Raw genomic sequence first — 15559 nt, forward strand, 5'->3', positions numbered from 1 at the left:
AGACCCAAGGGCGAAAACCCGGGGTTCATATTAGGGATGCACCGATCTGTATCGGGCGATCACTTGCGCGTTTTGTCAGTAAAGCCGGTTCTGTAATCAGCGGTAAATGCCATCAGGTGCGTGATTTCACGTTGAGCCGTATATACTACACACAGCCGTTGTTCACTGACGAGCTGCGCACATTCACACTGATAATGAACATTGATTTGCGCAGCTCGTCGGTAAACAACGGCTGTGTGTAGTATATACGGCTCAACGTGAAATCACGCACCTGATGGCATTTACCGCTGATTACAGAACCGGCTTTACTGACAAAACGCGCAAGCATGATCGGCCGATTCGTATCGGTGCATCCCTAGTTCATATAGTTCACAATCACCCAGGGAACTCACAGGGAGTCCGGGGAAGAGGGAGGGGCAAAGCCGCACTCTTCCACATAGTGCAGCGTCGCTCAGACGCTAAGTTCATCGTACATACAGGGCGGGGTCACGGCCTGAACTGACGTGGAAATGTGGGTCTTACACAGTTTGCCCAGGCACATCTTGTGCTACTACTTTCACTGTCGACCCTCGAGCTGTGCTCAGTAGACGCAGCATTCCGAGTTGATAGCATCAGGTCAGACAACACTGATTATCTAGACTGACAGCAGCCTGGCCTGTAAGGCGGGAACCTCCAGGTTGTAAAACCTTATAAATGTAGACGGAGAGGCCCAGCCCGCCGCCGTACAAATATCTTGCAAGGCAATCCCACTCGACCAAGCCCACGATGAGGCCACACCCCTCGTGGAATGTGCTCTGACACCCAGCGGGCACTGCATGCCCTTGGAAGCATATGTCAGCGCAATAGCATCAACTATCCATCTGGATAGGCTCTGTTTCGACGCGGCCAGTCCCTTGGGACGCCCATAGAACGAAACAAAAAGCTGTTCTGTCTGCCTAAAAGCAGACGAGCGAGACACGTAAGCTCGTAATGCCCTGACTGGGCATAGGAGGCTCGCGTCCATTTCCTCGTCAGTAACCGGTAGGGCTGACAGAGCGATGACCTGTGCCCTAAACGGTGTGTTGAGGGATTTCGGAACGTAACCATGCTTGGGTTTGAGTATGACTTTAGAGTCATTAGGTCCAAACTCCATGCACGTCGCGTCCACGGAGAGCGCGTGCAAGTCCCCTATGCGCTTCACTGAAGCGAGAGCCAGCAGAAACACAGTCTTAAGAGACAGGTATTTCAGATCAATCGTCTGCAGAGGCTCGAATGGTCCACCTTTCATGGCCTCTAGTACCACAGAAAGGTCCCATACGGGGACTGAGGGAGGTCTGGGGGGATTCAGTCTCCTAGCTCCCCTAAGGAAGCGGATGACTAAATCGTTCCTTCCTATTGACTGACCTAGCGTTGTCCTCGAGAACGCTGCTATGGCCGCCACATAGACTTTGAGCGTGGACGGGGTTCTGCCCTTGTCCAGCAGCTCTTGTAAAAAGGAAAGCACCTCCGTCACACCACAGTCAGTGGGTGACGAGCCGCGGGCTGTGCACCAACCTGAAAACACAGACCATTTTGAGGAATAGAGCCGTCTCGTAGACGGGGCTCTAGCCTGCGTGATCGTGTTTAATACTCCTTTAGGGAGTTCATGGCCCAGACATGAAGGGACCACAGCTCTGGGTGAGGATGCCAAATCGAGCCGCCGGCCTGAGAGAGAAGGTCTCTCCTCACTGGTATCGGCCACGGGGCAGTGCTCGTCAGCTGCATCAGCGCTGGGAACCAGGGCTGGTTTTCCCAAAACGGCACTACCAGCAGTATTGAACATCCTTTCTCCTTGACCCTCTCTATCACCTGAGGTAGGAGAGAGACGGGGGGAAAAGCATAGAGATGACGGCGGGGCCATACGTGGGCCAGCGCGTCCCTGCTTTTGGAGAAAAATTCCAGACAGTGAGCGTTGTCCTGAGACGCGAACAGGTCTACTTCCGCTCTGTCGAATTTCTTCCACAGTAGTTGTACTGTCTGTGGGTGTAGAGACCATTCGCCTGCCGGAACGTTGTTCCTGGACAGTCTGTCTGGCCCTATGTTTAGGAGCCCCGGCACGTGCGCTGCTTTCAGCGAGCGCAGGTTGCGCTGAGCCCATACCAGGAGGCGTTCTGCAAGCCTGTACAGGTTTCTGGACCTGAGACCGCCCTGGCGATTTATGTAGGACACCACTGACATGTTGTCCGAGCGGACTAGTACGTGGTTCCCCTTTATTTGGGGACAGAAGCGCGTCAGCACGTTCTCTACTGCCAGCATTTCGAGGCAGTTGATATGCAGGAGCTTTTCCCGTTCTGACCACTGGCCAAAAGACGGTCTGCCCTCGAGCAGAGCCCCCCATCCCGAGGTGGACGCGTCCGTAGACACCACTTTTATTCTCGAGGAAGTCCCCAGGCTTACACCTGACTGGTACCAGTCGACTGCTTTCCACGGTTTCAGGGCTGTGACGCACTTCTGATTGACCGTGAGACGAAGTCGACCGGACGCCCACGCTTGGCGCGGTACGCGCGCTTTCAACCAGAACTGCAGTGGGCGCATGCGGAGCAGACCCAGCTAGAGAACTGATGACGCTGAGGCCATGAGACCCAGCATTTTCTGGAATTTCTTGAGCGGGACGGACGCGCCGCAGCGGAATGAGCCCGCTGTGCGCTGAATGTCTACCGCACGCTGTGGTGATAGCCGCGCTATCATTGACAGCGAGTCCAATTCTGTGCCCAGGAAGAAAGTCTTCTGACTGGGAGACAGAGAGCTTTTCGCCCAATTGACCCTGAGACCCAAATTCTCGAGGTGATCGAGTAACATGGTCGTGTGCTCTACGAGCACTGAGCAAGATTGCTCTAGAATCAGCCAATGGGGAACGAGCGCTGCGTCCATGCACTTCGTAAATGTACGGGGTGCCAGGGACAAACCGAACGGCAGGACTGTGTACTGATATGCCTGGCCCTCGAAGGCGAATCTCAAAAACCGCCTGTGACGTGACGCTATCTGTATTTGAAAATACGCGTTTTTTAGATCCACTGACACGAACCAGTCTCCTTGGCGAACTTGCGCGAGGATTTTTCTGGTCGTGAGCATCCTGAACCGTCGCTTCACCAGCGCTTTGTTCAGTTGCCTTAGATCTAGTATGGGTCTGAGACCCCGTCTTTTTTCGGTACCAGGAAGTATCTGCTGTACAGCCCTCCTTCGCTTTGAGCTTGAGAAAGGGGCTCTATGACCCCTTTGCTCAATAGTTTCGCCACTTCGGCTCGAAGTAGGTGTGCTACTTCTGCCTGCATCGTGGTCTCGACGTGCTTCATTCTTCACCTTGAATTACTTGATCACAACAATATAATGGTTTTAGACAAAAGCCAAACATCCACCCAATGGAATCTTCTGTCACTTCCAAGCAAGTCTTGACTTGTTCAGTTTTGTCTGAAATGCCTTGGTGAAAACCCAGTCATTATTATATTCCTTTATTGTATCAACCTGTCACTGCTCTCTCAGTGAACATATTGCATAACAAAACTATCTAAACTAATCTGAACTGAAGGAAAATGTTTGGCTCTCAACTTAAACATTAAGCTTAATACCTACACTGCTTAATTCAGGTTAAAAATGATGTATTTGTTATAGAAATGAAAGACCGTTTGATAGTTGTCATTTTTTTTCACCCCGCTGCTTGAATTTTTTGTTAGCCTAAGTACTTTGACTTTACATTTAAACAGATTTTTCAATGTGGGAATGTTCTTGTTTGTGTTGTTGCTTGTCATGAGTCAGGATTGTGTAGCACTTGTCAGCAACTGCAAGGACATGTCACCTTTTTTCCATGGCAGCCTTTCTGCTTAGCTGGTTTTGGTTAAAGACAGTGGTGGCATGGTAACAGAATTAACACCTGTTCTGCTATGAAGGTTGCGTTGGTTGATAATCATGTTTGTGGCATGTCTTGGCGTGTTTTGTTGCAATGTTCTTGATCTTAATCTTGATAATGGCATAATCTGAAGACTTGTAGCAATGTTATGAGAAGAATAATGTTGCGTAAGTAAACGGTGACGATTGTTAAGTTGACATAGTATGAGACATATTTCCATAAGCAGTATGGAAATGTTCACACTCAAATAAGAATGAATCAACGTTTGCCTGTGCAAGTCAGTCAATCATGTGTCAATCCATACAAAAAATAGTACATTCAAGGAACATGGTTTCATTTTTGCCCGAAAATTTAAATTGCTACTCTCTAATATATGGTGCATTTTTAAAGTTAGAAACATGACAACCTAAATGTGAAAGCATAATTTTAGTTTGTTTGTATTGTTTACTTTTATTTTCCAAATAAAATAGGTACATATAATTAAAATGATAAAAACAAAACAAAATAAAAAAATAAAAAATAAAAGAAAAATTAAAAAGAAAATGTAAACAAGACAGAACAAAGGTAATATGTATGTATAAAATATAAAGTACAGTTTAAATACAGTGAAGTAATTATGTTCTTGTGCACTGGTTGAGCATACGCATACACTTAGACTTTCAAAGGTTTTGAAAAGCAGATGTTATCACAGTTAGAACTAGATATGATTAATTTTCTTTGTTACCTTGAAATGAAGGAAGTTAACTTTAAAACAATTAATAATTTATCAAGTGATTTTTTAAGAGTAAATTTTGTTTGGATAGTTTTGTAGATTTGTAGTAGTATGGTAGTTTTGTACATTTTGTCATAGTTATTGTTTAATTACTATGATAAAAATGTTTTTTTTTTTAATGATTTGAATTATTTAAATTCTTAAAACATTTGAAAAAGAAGACTGCCTTAGAACGCATTAAATTAATTGAAATATGTATGAATTGTCCTCCCCTTTACTTTACTTATTTGTTATATTATGCTTTATATGTACATTTTGTATTTATTATTAGTTTTATTGAAGCTGTATTTAACAATAAGAAGACTGGTATTTGAAGAGATTTAAAAGTGATGTTAAAAAAAAAAGAAATAACTTCCTTAACATTCTGGGCATGCGCACTCGTTCACTTTCGAAAAAAGCGGAGGGTTACAGAAGAACATGATCAGGCTGTCATCATTACAGACACAAGCAACAAACGGAGGAGTTTGAGCAAAATAACCTTTTTATTGTCCTCCTTTACTTCGAAAGGATTTTTTTCCCGTGTCACAGAGACTTCGTCAACATAAATGCAACTTTATCAAGGATTATTTGGTTGACGTCTTTAAACTTTTCTTGTATTGGTAAGTACGTGTAAGTGCTTTACGTTGCTAATCTTAAGTTTAGATGAAAGGTGGTAGTTTTATGTTGCATTTGTTTTGTAAAAGTTTAAAACTGAAGTTTTCTGCCTTCACTCATGTTTTCCGGGAGAAATCTAAAGAATTTGAGCATAGTATTCACAAGCAATCTCTAAAAGTTGAAAGCGTGCGTTAAATTGCCATATGTTTGTCAACCGTAAGCGACAGCACTTAGTGTGGATGACATCTTAGATCCGTCATTGTACTTCAATTTAATTTAATTCAAACTTTTGATGGGATTTTTTGAAAAATCGTTGATTGACAAGCTACATGAAGAACTATATGCAGCTCTGTCAGTCTACGCACAGTGTAGACCAAAAGTCTGATACCATATTAAACTGATACCATTCATCCAAAGGACATTTTCTTGTCTATTAGCTTAAAGAGAAATCATTATAGATTTATTTAGCAGAAAGACCTCAGAGATAGACCTCTAAGAATAGTCACTGTCTATCAGTCTATCACACAAGATAAGTTGTTTCGAAAGTTTCTACAAGGAAGAAAAAAGATTGTAATGCAGTGCTCTGCAGGAAGACCTTCAGTTGTATAACATGTAAAAGATACATTTCAGCCAGAGAGTTGTGAAAGAGGCAGGATTCATGACTCAATCTCTGAGGAATGTTCTCACTTATTACAATATCTTTACAAAAATAAAGTTTCTGCCAGTTTGTGTATCATGTCACCACAGACTTTGTGAATTTCTTCATGATTTCTTCATGTGGAAGATGCAAAAAGTGCCTTCAACTGCTGTTCAAGCTCTTTTCCCCAACTTTATTGCCAGGGATGACATGTACACTTTCACAGACTCTATCTAAAAAAACAGTTAGCTGCCTTGCTACTTTTTGTCAGTTGATATATGTATATGTATAAATATGTTTTTCCAATGTGTTAGTTGCTGTTTCTTTGTACTTATATGTGGAATTTACTAGCAATTTATAAATTATTGATACACTTTTTTTGTGCATTAGTAGTAGACATTTCACTTAAGGAAGAAAATCTGGTCCTCATTGTAGTTAGTTTATTATGGTGAAGAACCACCCACTTGACCATAAAGGAGCATCTGACCGACATATAAAGAGACCAGACCAGTGATTTGTTCTTCCTCAAAACACACTGTATCAACCTGATTCATTGTAGCCATCATGTGCTATTCTATGTGCAACAATTGCTCAACTTCAGTAAGCAATGACCTTAGTTTACTCTTAAGTATGTCTAAAGCTTCTTTTACATAGATATTTTGAAATATATATGGAAAATTTGTGTTGTTTTGTTGATAAAGTATTCTGGCATTGCAGAATTTTGTTCATTTACTGGACTAGAGCTTTTCCTTAATCAGTGCTCTTACACTTGAAGCCCTGGTCTTTAATCGCTACAACACACACCCTACATTAGCTCTTTTCACACAGAACACATTTTGGCACTCTGGCTTTGCATTCACAGAATGAGCAGTTTTCAGGAATTTCAGGAACTCCAATGTGAATCTAGCTTATGATGCTTCCAAATGCTGTCTAGGTAGTCATCTCATTAGGTTTGATATACAGCCACTGATTCTTGGCATTAACAAGTTAGGGAATTCTTTGTTAATGTGTCCCATGTGAGCGTGTGTTAAACCTGTGATAGAATTGTGGACACACCCGGTTCCTTTTCCAGTTCTGCCTGTGGCCAACTAGGGTGCCAGACGGCTTCTTTCATTTCCTGATCTTAGACAGATAAGAAAGGCCCACTCTGTTTTAAAAAATGTACTTGTCTCTAGATTGTAGTCAATTTCTTGCTTTAGAGTTTGTTTAATGCTGTTGTTTGGAAGTTTCTGTCTCCTAAAGGACTTCCAATATGGGAGATAACTAATAGCTAGAAATTGGTCAGTGTTCCAAAAGATGCAGTAGTGGGTTCTTGTTAGTACTACAGTTAATCTTTTTTTTTTATCACCAGAGCAACTTGATGTCACTAAACAAACTTAGTTCATTGACTAATATTTGCCTTAGCCTGATATTGGAGGCTTGTTATTTGACTGTTAAATCTGCTGCTCTTTGAAATACACTATTAGTCATAGGTTTAGACTTACTCATTTGTTGTAATCATTATTTCTCTCAATTTTACAATAGAAGTGTGCTATGAAATGACATAATTGGATATATAGTATTTATATAGTGAGCAAAACTGTAATTTTTACAGTTTTTTACAGAGTTCTCATGTATGTTGGGCACTTTTTGAGCAACTAATTTTATAAGTAGACTCTGGCACATTTAGACTTAATTTATAGTTTACACTGTTTACACTAATTATAGATAATTTTAAGCATGTAAGTGTAAACCTTCACATAAAAGTCTTTAAGATCACAATAAACAAATTCCACCAAGAATGCTTAAAACTTTGACTGGTGGTGTATTTAAATTGAATTGGCTTTGTCAGGTTTTCTGAGTTATGAGACCTATGAAACACAATCGGTGGAAGTACAAACAATAGGATGGTATTTGGTCTTCCTTAACCCTTCCATTCCTGTGGATTCATTGTTAAAAATGGCTCTGTAATGCTCCACCTGATTCATAGCAAGCTGTTTGGACAGCATGGAACAGATGTTCCTCAGTTCAGGAATTTCACAGTACTTTAGCAGTTCTTGCATTCTTTCTTCTTTTAAAGGGTGGTTGACTGGTTTTATTCTAGGCTTGATTGTGTTTATGGGGTGAAGTCTAACATGTGTAAAACTAACATGTACAGAAATGTCAGGTCCCTCACATACGCTCCGGTTGTATTGTAAAACATTGACATTATCAATATTGCTTATCAATTTGAGTCCGAATGAGACCCAGAGAATATTAGTGAAGAGGATCACGCAGAACCTGTGCAAGCATGGCTCTTACAGGACATTTCAGAATGGTATGTGTCTTTGTTTATTGTTGTATCATACTTTTAGATATGCTGTTATTTGTAAATGCTAGTGCTTATGTAAGCTTCTAATATATGGTTTTATACTAATTACAGCTTTAATACAGAATATGTAATTGCGTTGTAGCATTTTTGTAACAGTAAGAAGTGTTTGCCAGTAAGTATTGCTCCCTACCACGGCAACTGCATGTGTGTTCATGTTAAGCACTTCTGGTAGCTTTGTAAAAATATCTGTTTGTCTATACACAAAGTGTATAATTGGAACACAGTTCACTGATGGAGCTGGCGAGCTGTTGATCTAAATTAAAGATATATATATAGATATATATATATATATATATAATATATATATAGAGAGAGAGAGAGAGATGGAGAGCAGAGTGTGTTCAGACCTCTTTGTTGCATGTTCCCGGGACAGGCTTTATGTAAATGTCTGGGTTTGTGATGTCACCAACCCAGGAAGTAGCTTGTTGTAGACCCTATGAGCCATTTTTGTAGGCATTAAACTGTCATCATTTTAAAAGACAATAGCCCCTTTCACACAGCAATCCAGATAATTTGGTGTAAAATTACCAGTGTGACTTTACCTGTAAATACAGAAATACGCTGTTTACACAGGCAATGGCGTTCTGGATTTTTAACAGTAAGAAACCATTCACACATCAACATCAAAATGCCGGTAAATTCTGTAATGTCAGCAAAAGTGGTTAAGTTTCACTATCTGTCTAATTTCACAACAAAGTATGAGTGACAGACATAAGGGGATGATCAAACAGAACGCGTTTTTGCTCTTATAAACCCAAGATGCGCATATTAGTATCCAACTGCAGAGCCACAGCGCTGATGAATGAGAAAGAAGGCTGGGTCTCGAGTGAAACAGCTGCGAGACGAGGCGCAATGGTCATAGATATCCATCAAGTGCATATTTACATAGAAAAATGAATATAAAAAAGCAGCGGCGCTTTGTAAACAGCTCATAGTAAAAACGTCATCTCCTTAAGAACGCTATGATTAGCCAGTTTGGACCAAAGCAGGCTTTATTCGTCAGCGCGTTCTACGTGCTCACACCGGTAATCTTCATTCCGCGGTCACACACAGCATCATTCCGGCAATTTACTGGTAATGTTACAACTACCCTTACTGGTAAATTGTTTGAACAAATTTACCGGTATTTTTGAAAAGGTCCTGTGCACACATGATCTATTAGCGGTAAGTCACCAGTAAAGATTGCATGTGTAAAAGGTAGGGCTGGGTATTGTGACCAATTTGGCAATTCGATTCGATTCTTATTTTTATGGTTTCGATTCGATTCGATTCGATATCGATTAGCTATCAATATTTCATTTAAAATGTTAGTTTTGCAGACATGGGATCATATTTTGATATAAATGCTGGTAACTGGAACTCTCCTACTTAAGTTTATTACTGAAATACACATCTACATTAATAATAGGGTGCACACAGTTGTTTATTTTAAACAACTTTTATTTTAAATGAACACTGTAACAAGAAGTCATAAATATGTGCATCCATTGTACACCATGTAAACAAACTGCAAAATGCACATTACTGTAAAAAAATGAAAAGACTGTAAATGTGCAACAGTGAAATCTATTAAGAACTTCAAACCTGTTTAAGAAATAAAACATTTTTCTAAATTCAAAACGTTCAAAACAGGCCCATCATAAAGCCCTTGTCTGCGTATACAAAACATTCTAACTGTCCATAAAACTAACAATTCTTAACTACAGCCTAATAATTTTTGATCACCAGATTTTTCTGCAAAAAAAGCAGCTGATCAACATGTTCTGATCTGATCTAAGGCAGCTCCTTTGCGCTGTGATTAGATCACCAGCGGTTGAGAAAACTCTCTTAGCAGGAACACTAGTGACACCTTCAGGACGAGAGGTGAATATTCATATCCTCTTACGTGAAGCACGTGCATTAAGAATCGATTCGGGGATTTCGTTGCGTTAAACTGAAGATCGTTTAAAATCGGAGAATCGATTTTTTTTACCCAGCCCTAGTAAAAGGGGCTAATATATCTGTTTGCATTAAACTTTCAGTGTCGCAACTTTGCAGACATTCAGGGTTCCCACGGATCCTTGAAATCCTGGAAAGTTTGCGAATCTGAAAAAAAAAAAAAATTCAAGGCCCTGGAAAGTTTTTGAAAATAAACATACATATATACAGGTCCTTAAAAGTGCTTGAATTCATTTTGTGCAAGAAGTTTTCTGAAAAACAATTCTATATTATTCCCACTGGTTCGCTAATGTGTTATTTCACCAACACATCGTTGCCTATGCATACTTGATTTACGTTAGTTATGCACATTTACATGTTACGTTAATTGTTTCTTGTGTGAGGTACTTTGTGTTGTACGTTGACATGATGTTCACGTGCACAAAACTACTACAGTGGTACCTCAACGTTTCATAGACACACTGTGAAATATTGCAAAAATAGCAAAAATAGGCTGAAACCGCTAAAACGCGATGCCTGGAAAATGCAAGTTTCAAGATATTTGGCTCACCAAAGAAAAAAACTTAAAAACATTCATAAAATCCATAAAAAGTTAATATCAGATCATTTTAGAATACAGTATAGGGTGTACCGAATATTCTTTAGTTTTATGCAAAACAGAAATAGTAGCATGATGTAACATTAAGTCCTTGAATTTGAGGGTATTGGTCCTGGAAAGTTCTTGAAAAGTCTTTGAATTTGAAGTTAACCAAGGTGTGGGAACCCTGGATATTTTTTATGCTCAAACTGCAACAATACACACTAACTGAAGTTAAAAAGTGAAGTCACAATCAACCACCCCTTTTAAATAAAAGAAAATGTTCATTTTAAAATTAATTTCTGAATTATAATATTTGGTTTTAGGATGGAGGCTATACTAGAGAAGGGAGTTTATTATTGATTTTTGCTTTTTAGGTGATTTTTTTTTATTTTTTAGACCTACTACAGAGCAGACACATTAGTGACATTTTCACAGATGTACAGTACGAGGAGTTATTAAAACTTAGTTTTAGGTTGTGTGCTGGTTGCAAGCAGTATTCATCCAGTCAATGTTACAGAAAGTGCACAGAAGAGCATTAACCCAGGGTTTACGGACGTACAGTGTTAAATCTCAAAACTTTAATAGCCTTTATTATTATTATTATTATTTGTATTTGATTAGGATACATACAAAATGTCTGGTAGCCTCCAGGAGAGATTTGGGAAGGACTAGTACATCACCTTTCTTGGATGCAGTCATCATGTGTATGTGTAAACATGTAGACCGATGTCTATCTGAGCATATTTTTAGTTTTATCTGTGTCTATTACCTGTAATTACTTCTTCTTACCTTCAGTGACTGAAAAAAGCTTTTCAAACTGTGGTATGTTGCAATTATCTATTCTATATGATGTCACGCATTTATTTTGTATCATACTTTATTTTCTTAAAAATTTCCCACACATTTTGTGACATAGTGTCTTACAGAACAGTCAGTTTCTGTTTTTGTCAGTTTTTTAGTTTCTGACCATTTCTGCCCTCTTTCTTATTTGTTGTATTACACTTTTTTGCTGTTGCTGCCCCTTTAAGAGTTATATGTAAAAAGCCTCTTTGCATATGGCAGTAGGTGCAGTGCTTACAAGCTTAAGGTGCAGTGGTTCTCAAACGTGATCCTACAGGTCACTCAGCACACATTTTGGATATTTATTTGACACACCAGGTCTTCAGGTTTTGCTTCACACCCAAAAAAGCAGTACATGCCAAATAAGTAGGGATATCCAAATCTGCAGTTTAGCTTCTGATCCAAGCATTTCAGAGAAATATTATGTATCCCTTTGTGTGTGTGTGTGTGTGTGTGTGTTTATTTATTTATTTATTTATTATATATTATAAATATTTATATATACTCTACCAGTCAAAGTTTTGGACACACTTCCCCATCTTGCAGAGATTGAGCAGTAATAATAATCTCATTGTATTACCATTTTAAAATGCTACACTAAAATTTGCACCCAGTAACAACATTATTACATATAGATGAAGAGAAGTTTTTCAAAATATTTCCCTTCCACCTTGTATAGCACATGCCTATTTGTATTTGACATTTTTGTTTATCTTCTTAGCTTAATGTGGTGCTAGATGCTCCCAGAATAGGCCCTGTTGTATCTGTGCTTGGCCATGTCATGTGATCTGGCACTGGTCTGTGAGGGGCTGTTTGTTCATTGTTGTTCTCCAGCAGTGTCATTTAACCCCTCCCCATCCCTCCTTTTAGCCAAGTCTAAGAGCGAGATTTAGTTTCTTGTCTCCTTGTCACATCATGCCTGCTTTTTGCCTGCTTTTAGCCTTTCATGCCTGCTTTAGGAGTCACTTCAACATGGTGAGTATGATCAGCATTTTATTGGATGGAATAGGAGAAAATAATTTAACATTGATAAACAATGAGACATTTTTTAGAATAGACGGAAACCACAGATGCAAATATAGTTAATCTTGCTGTGACTCACCCTCAGCAAACTACTGGATACATTTTCAAAGAGGCAGATTTCAGAGAAGAACTCCCATCCCCAATATTCAAAACGCCTATCTGGTAAACCAAAAGTAGTAAATTGACTTATGGCTCATTAACATGATGGGAGATTTAAAAGATGAGAATGGTGGAAATCCCCCATAACAGTATAGGAAAATGATTTGTTTTGGCTTTGATTAGATTGTGATCTTTTTTTAATAACCAATGCTATAGGCAGGCGTTAATGACTCAGAGTAACTGTGGGCTGCAATGTGACCATACACAACTTTATTATGAGTTATGTTATTGCTTATATTATTAGTTAAAACATGTCTTGATTAGCCACAGTCTTTATCCCACTTTAGGCTTTACTTTTTATAATTCTAACTTCTATGGCCTTTTTCATTGACATATTACTGTAAATGTAGGTCTGAATTATGAATTGAACTTTAAAGCAAAGCATCACATTGCCATAAACAATTACAGCGTAAATGTTAAAATTCTTTCTCTTATTCCAGTTTAATATGCAGAAACAACTAAACTCTGTTTTTAAAGTCCTATTTTTAGTCATCTTCTAAAGTAGTCAACACACTGATAGTTACTTGGACATTGTCAATGAAACAAAAAGAGACGCAGTTCGAGTGTCATTGTTGTAGCTGTACCATCTTAAAAGCTGAGGACTGTAATTTCTGTAAGGTTAAGTGATAGGATTTAAAAAAAAAAAAGATAGTTTTTTAAAAAGATTTCCTCAACAGTCTCCCAGTCTGCCATTGGCTCGATAGACAGATAGTCCTGCCTCAGAATCCCTCTGTCAGGCTGGTCTGGATGCTTAAACAAACAGAGCAGCATTTTGATAGCATGACAGAGCCAAAGGCTAATTTACACTGAACGAATAAACGCCAACAAACTGCAAGACACGTTTATCAAGTTTTGTCTTATCAGTGTGTTACCCTGTAGATCGTGCTTGTTTTCGCCAGTTGAACATTTTGAATTGGTGTTTCTTAGGTCTTAGAACTGAGAAGTGACTGTGCTCAGTCAGCTGTCAGCATTGATCTGTGTCTGCAGGTGTGGAGTGAATTAGCCTTAAGGATGATGGATTTTTGTGATAACCTTCAGGTAAAGTTCTTTAGTAAAGGTTTAGTAAAGTCATTAATAAAAAAAAATGTCATCACGCACCCTCACATGTTTCCAAATCCATAAGAAATGTGTTCATCTTCGAAACATAAATGAAGATATTTTTTAATGAAATGTGAAAGTCTGTTTAAAGTTCATTAAAAGTTCATGAAGACTTGGATTAAACTCCTCGATTCATTTGGATTACATTTACAATGTCATTATGAAGTGTCAATGTTTCGAGTGAATGGACTTTTAATGGATGGAAAGAAATCTTTCAGGTTTCATTAAAAATATCTTAGTTTATGTTTCGAAGATGAACAAAAATTTTGTGGATTTGGAACGACATGGGGATTAATAACTTATAGCAAGGGTGTTGCAAAGCCCTTGATAGGGTGTAAGCTTCCAAACAGATTACATAATAGGTATACTACTAGGCCAAAAGTATTTAGACACCTCCTAGTTAACGGATTTTATAATTTCAGGTACACCCATTATTTACCAATGCATCAAATGAACTATACAGCCATGACAACTCTTTAGAAAAATACTTTTAACAGAATATGTACCTTTTTGTTCTTGTGATAGTCATGCAAGCATGTATTGTTCTGTATGTCTATTTGGTCATCAATTTACACTGCAGTGACACTTGCAAACTCGCGCTGTGCATCAAATTGGTCTGTTTTAAAACTAAAAGATAGAAACAGACGTTTTCTCATGCTGAGAGATAAGCAGATATATGCGTGTAAGAAAATATCATATATGGTGTTAATATAATACATAGCGGATAAGAAGAGTTCCTATTCTGTTTTTATTTGAGCTCTAAAGGATGAGGCATGTTACATCGTAACATTCGCTTTCTGTTTACTGTTGTTGTCAAGACTCAGGAACTATTTTTGGTGGAAGAACAGCATTTAATTAACTTTTTTAAAAAAGTAACATATCAATACATACATTTTTGGTTTTAATAGTTTTTTTATTGTGTGGTAACTGTTTTATAAAAGCCACTTCACATCGTGCCTAACAACGCCCTTCAGCCATTACTTATTCACAATGACGGCCTCTCATACCTTATTGCTTACGTATGGCATTGATGATGACGATGTAAATTCTGTACTGCTTTTATGTTTCTAATGAGGCAATACTGTAGTATTAAAGGGGTGCAATGGTCTTTGGTTTCAACATATAGAGGTCTGCTGTATGCTGATCTAAGCAAGCTTTTTACCCTCCTGGTGAAATAATAGATGAAAAATCATTAATGGACACTCAAAACCAATAGTTAAAAGTGCTTGTACAAAACCAGAGGGAGAGAAAATGCTTTAAAATATCTTCACAAGAAAGAGCAGATTTAAATGCTGAGGCCACTGCAGGTAAAAAGTTTGGGATTTTTAATGTATTTTAAATAAGTTTCTTATGCTCATAAAGGCTGTTTATTTGATCAAAAATACAGAAAAAAAAATATTGTGAAATATTATTACAATGTAAAATAATGTTTTTTCTATTTTAATATACATTAAAAAATTACATTTATTCCTGTGACCAAAGCTGAATTTCAGTATTCTGGTATATGATCCCTCAGAAATCATTCTAATATGCTGATTTATTATCGGTGCTTGAAACAACTGTGTTGCTTAATACAACTGTTGTATTAAGCAGCATTTTTTAAAAATACAAATCTTTTCTAACAATATACACTACTGTTTATTATACTATTAAAGTTTGGGGTCAGTAATTTTTTATTCTTTCTTTTTTTTAAAGAAATTATTACT

At 38.5% G+C, this 15559-nt stretch overlaps 1 protein-coding gene across 1 annotated transcript in view; it reads left to right on the forward strand.

Moving 5' to 3' along the window:
* Window positions 1-5088: 5088 nt before the first annotated feature.
* The window catches only part of plekhg3 (pleckstrin homology and RhoGEF domain containing G3), a 63774-nt gene continuing 53303 nt past the window's right edge, over window positions 5089-15559 (forward strand). Inside the window, exon 1 of the mRNA XM_073816958.1 lies at window positions 5089-5233. The gene's annotated coding sequence lies outside the window, so the exon portion shown is untranslated. The remainder of the gene's footprint in view (window positions 5234-15559) is intronic.

The sequence above is a fragment of the Garra rufa genome, chromosome 13, assembly GCF_049309525.1.
Source record: "Garra rufa chromosome 13, GarRuf1.0, whole genome shotgun sequence".
In the NCBI taxonomy this organism is placed as follows: domain Eukaryota; kingdom Metazoa; phylum Chordata; class Actinopteri; order Cypriniformes; family Cyprinidae; genus Garra; species Garra rufa.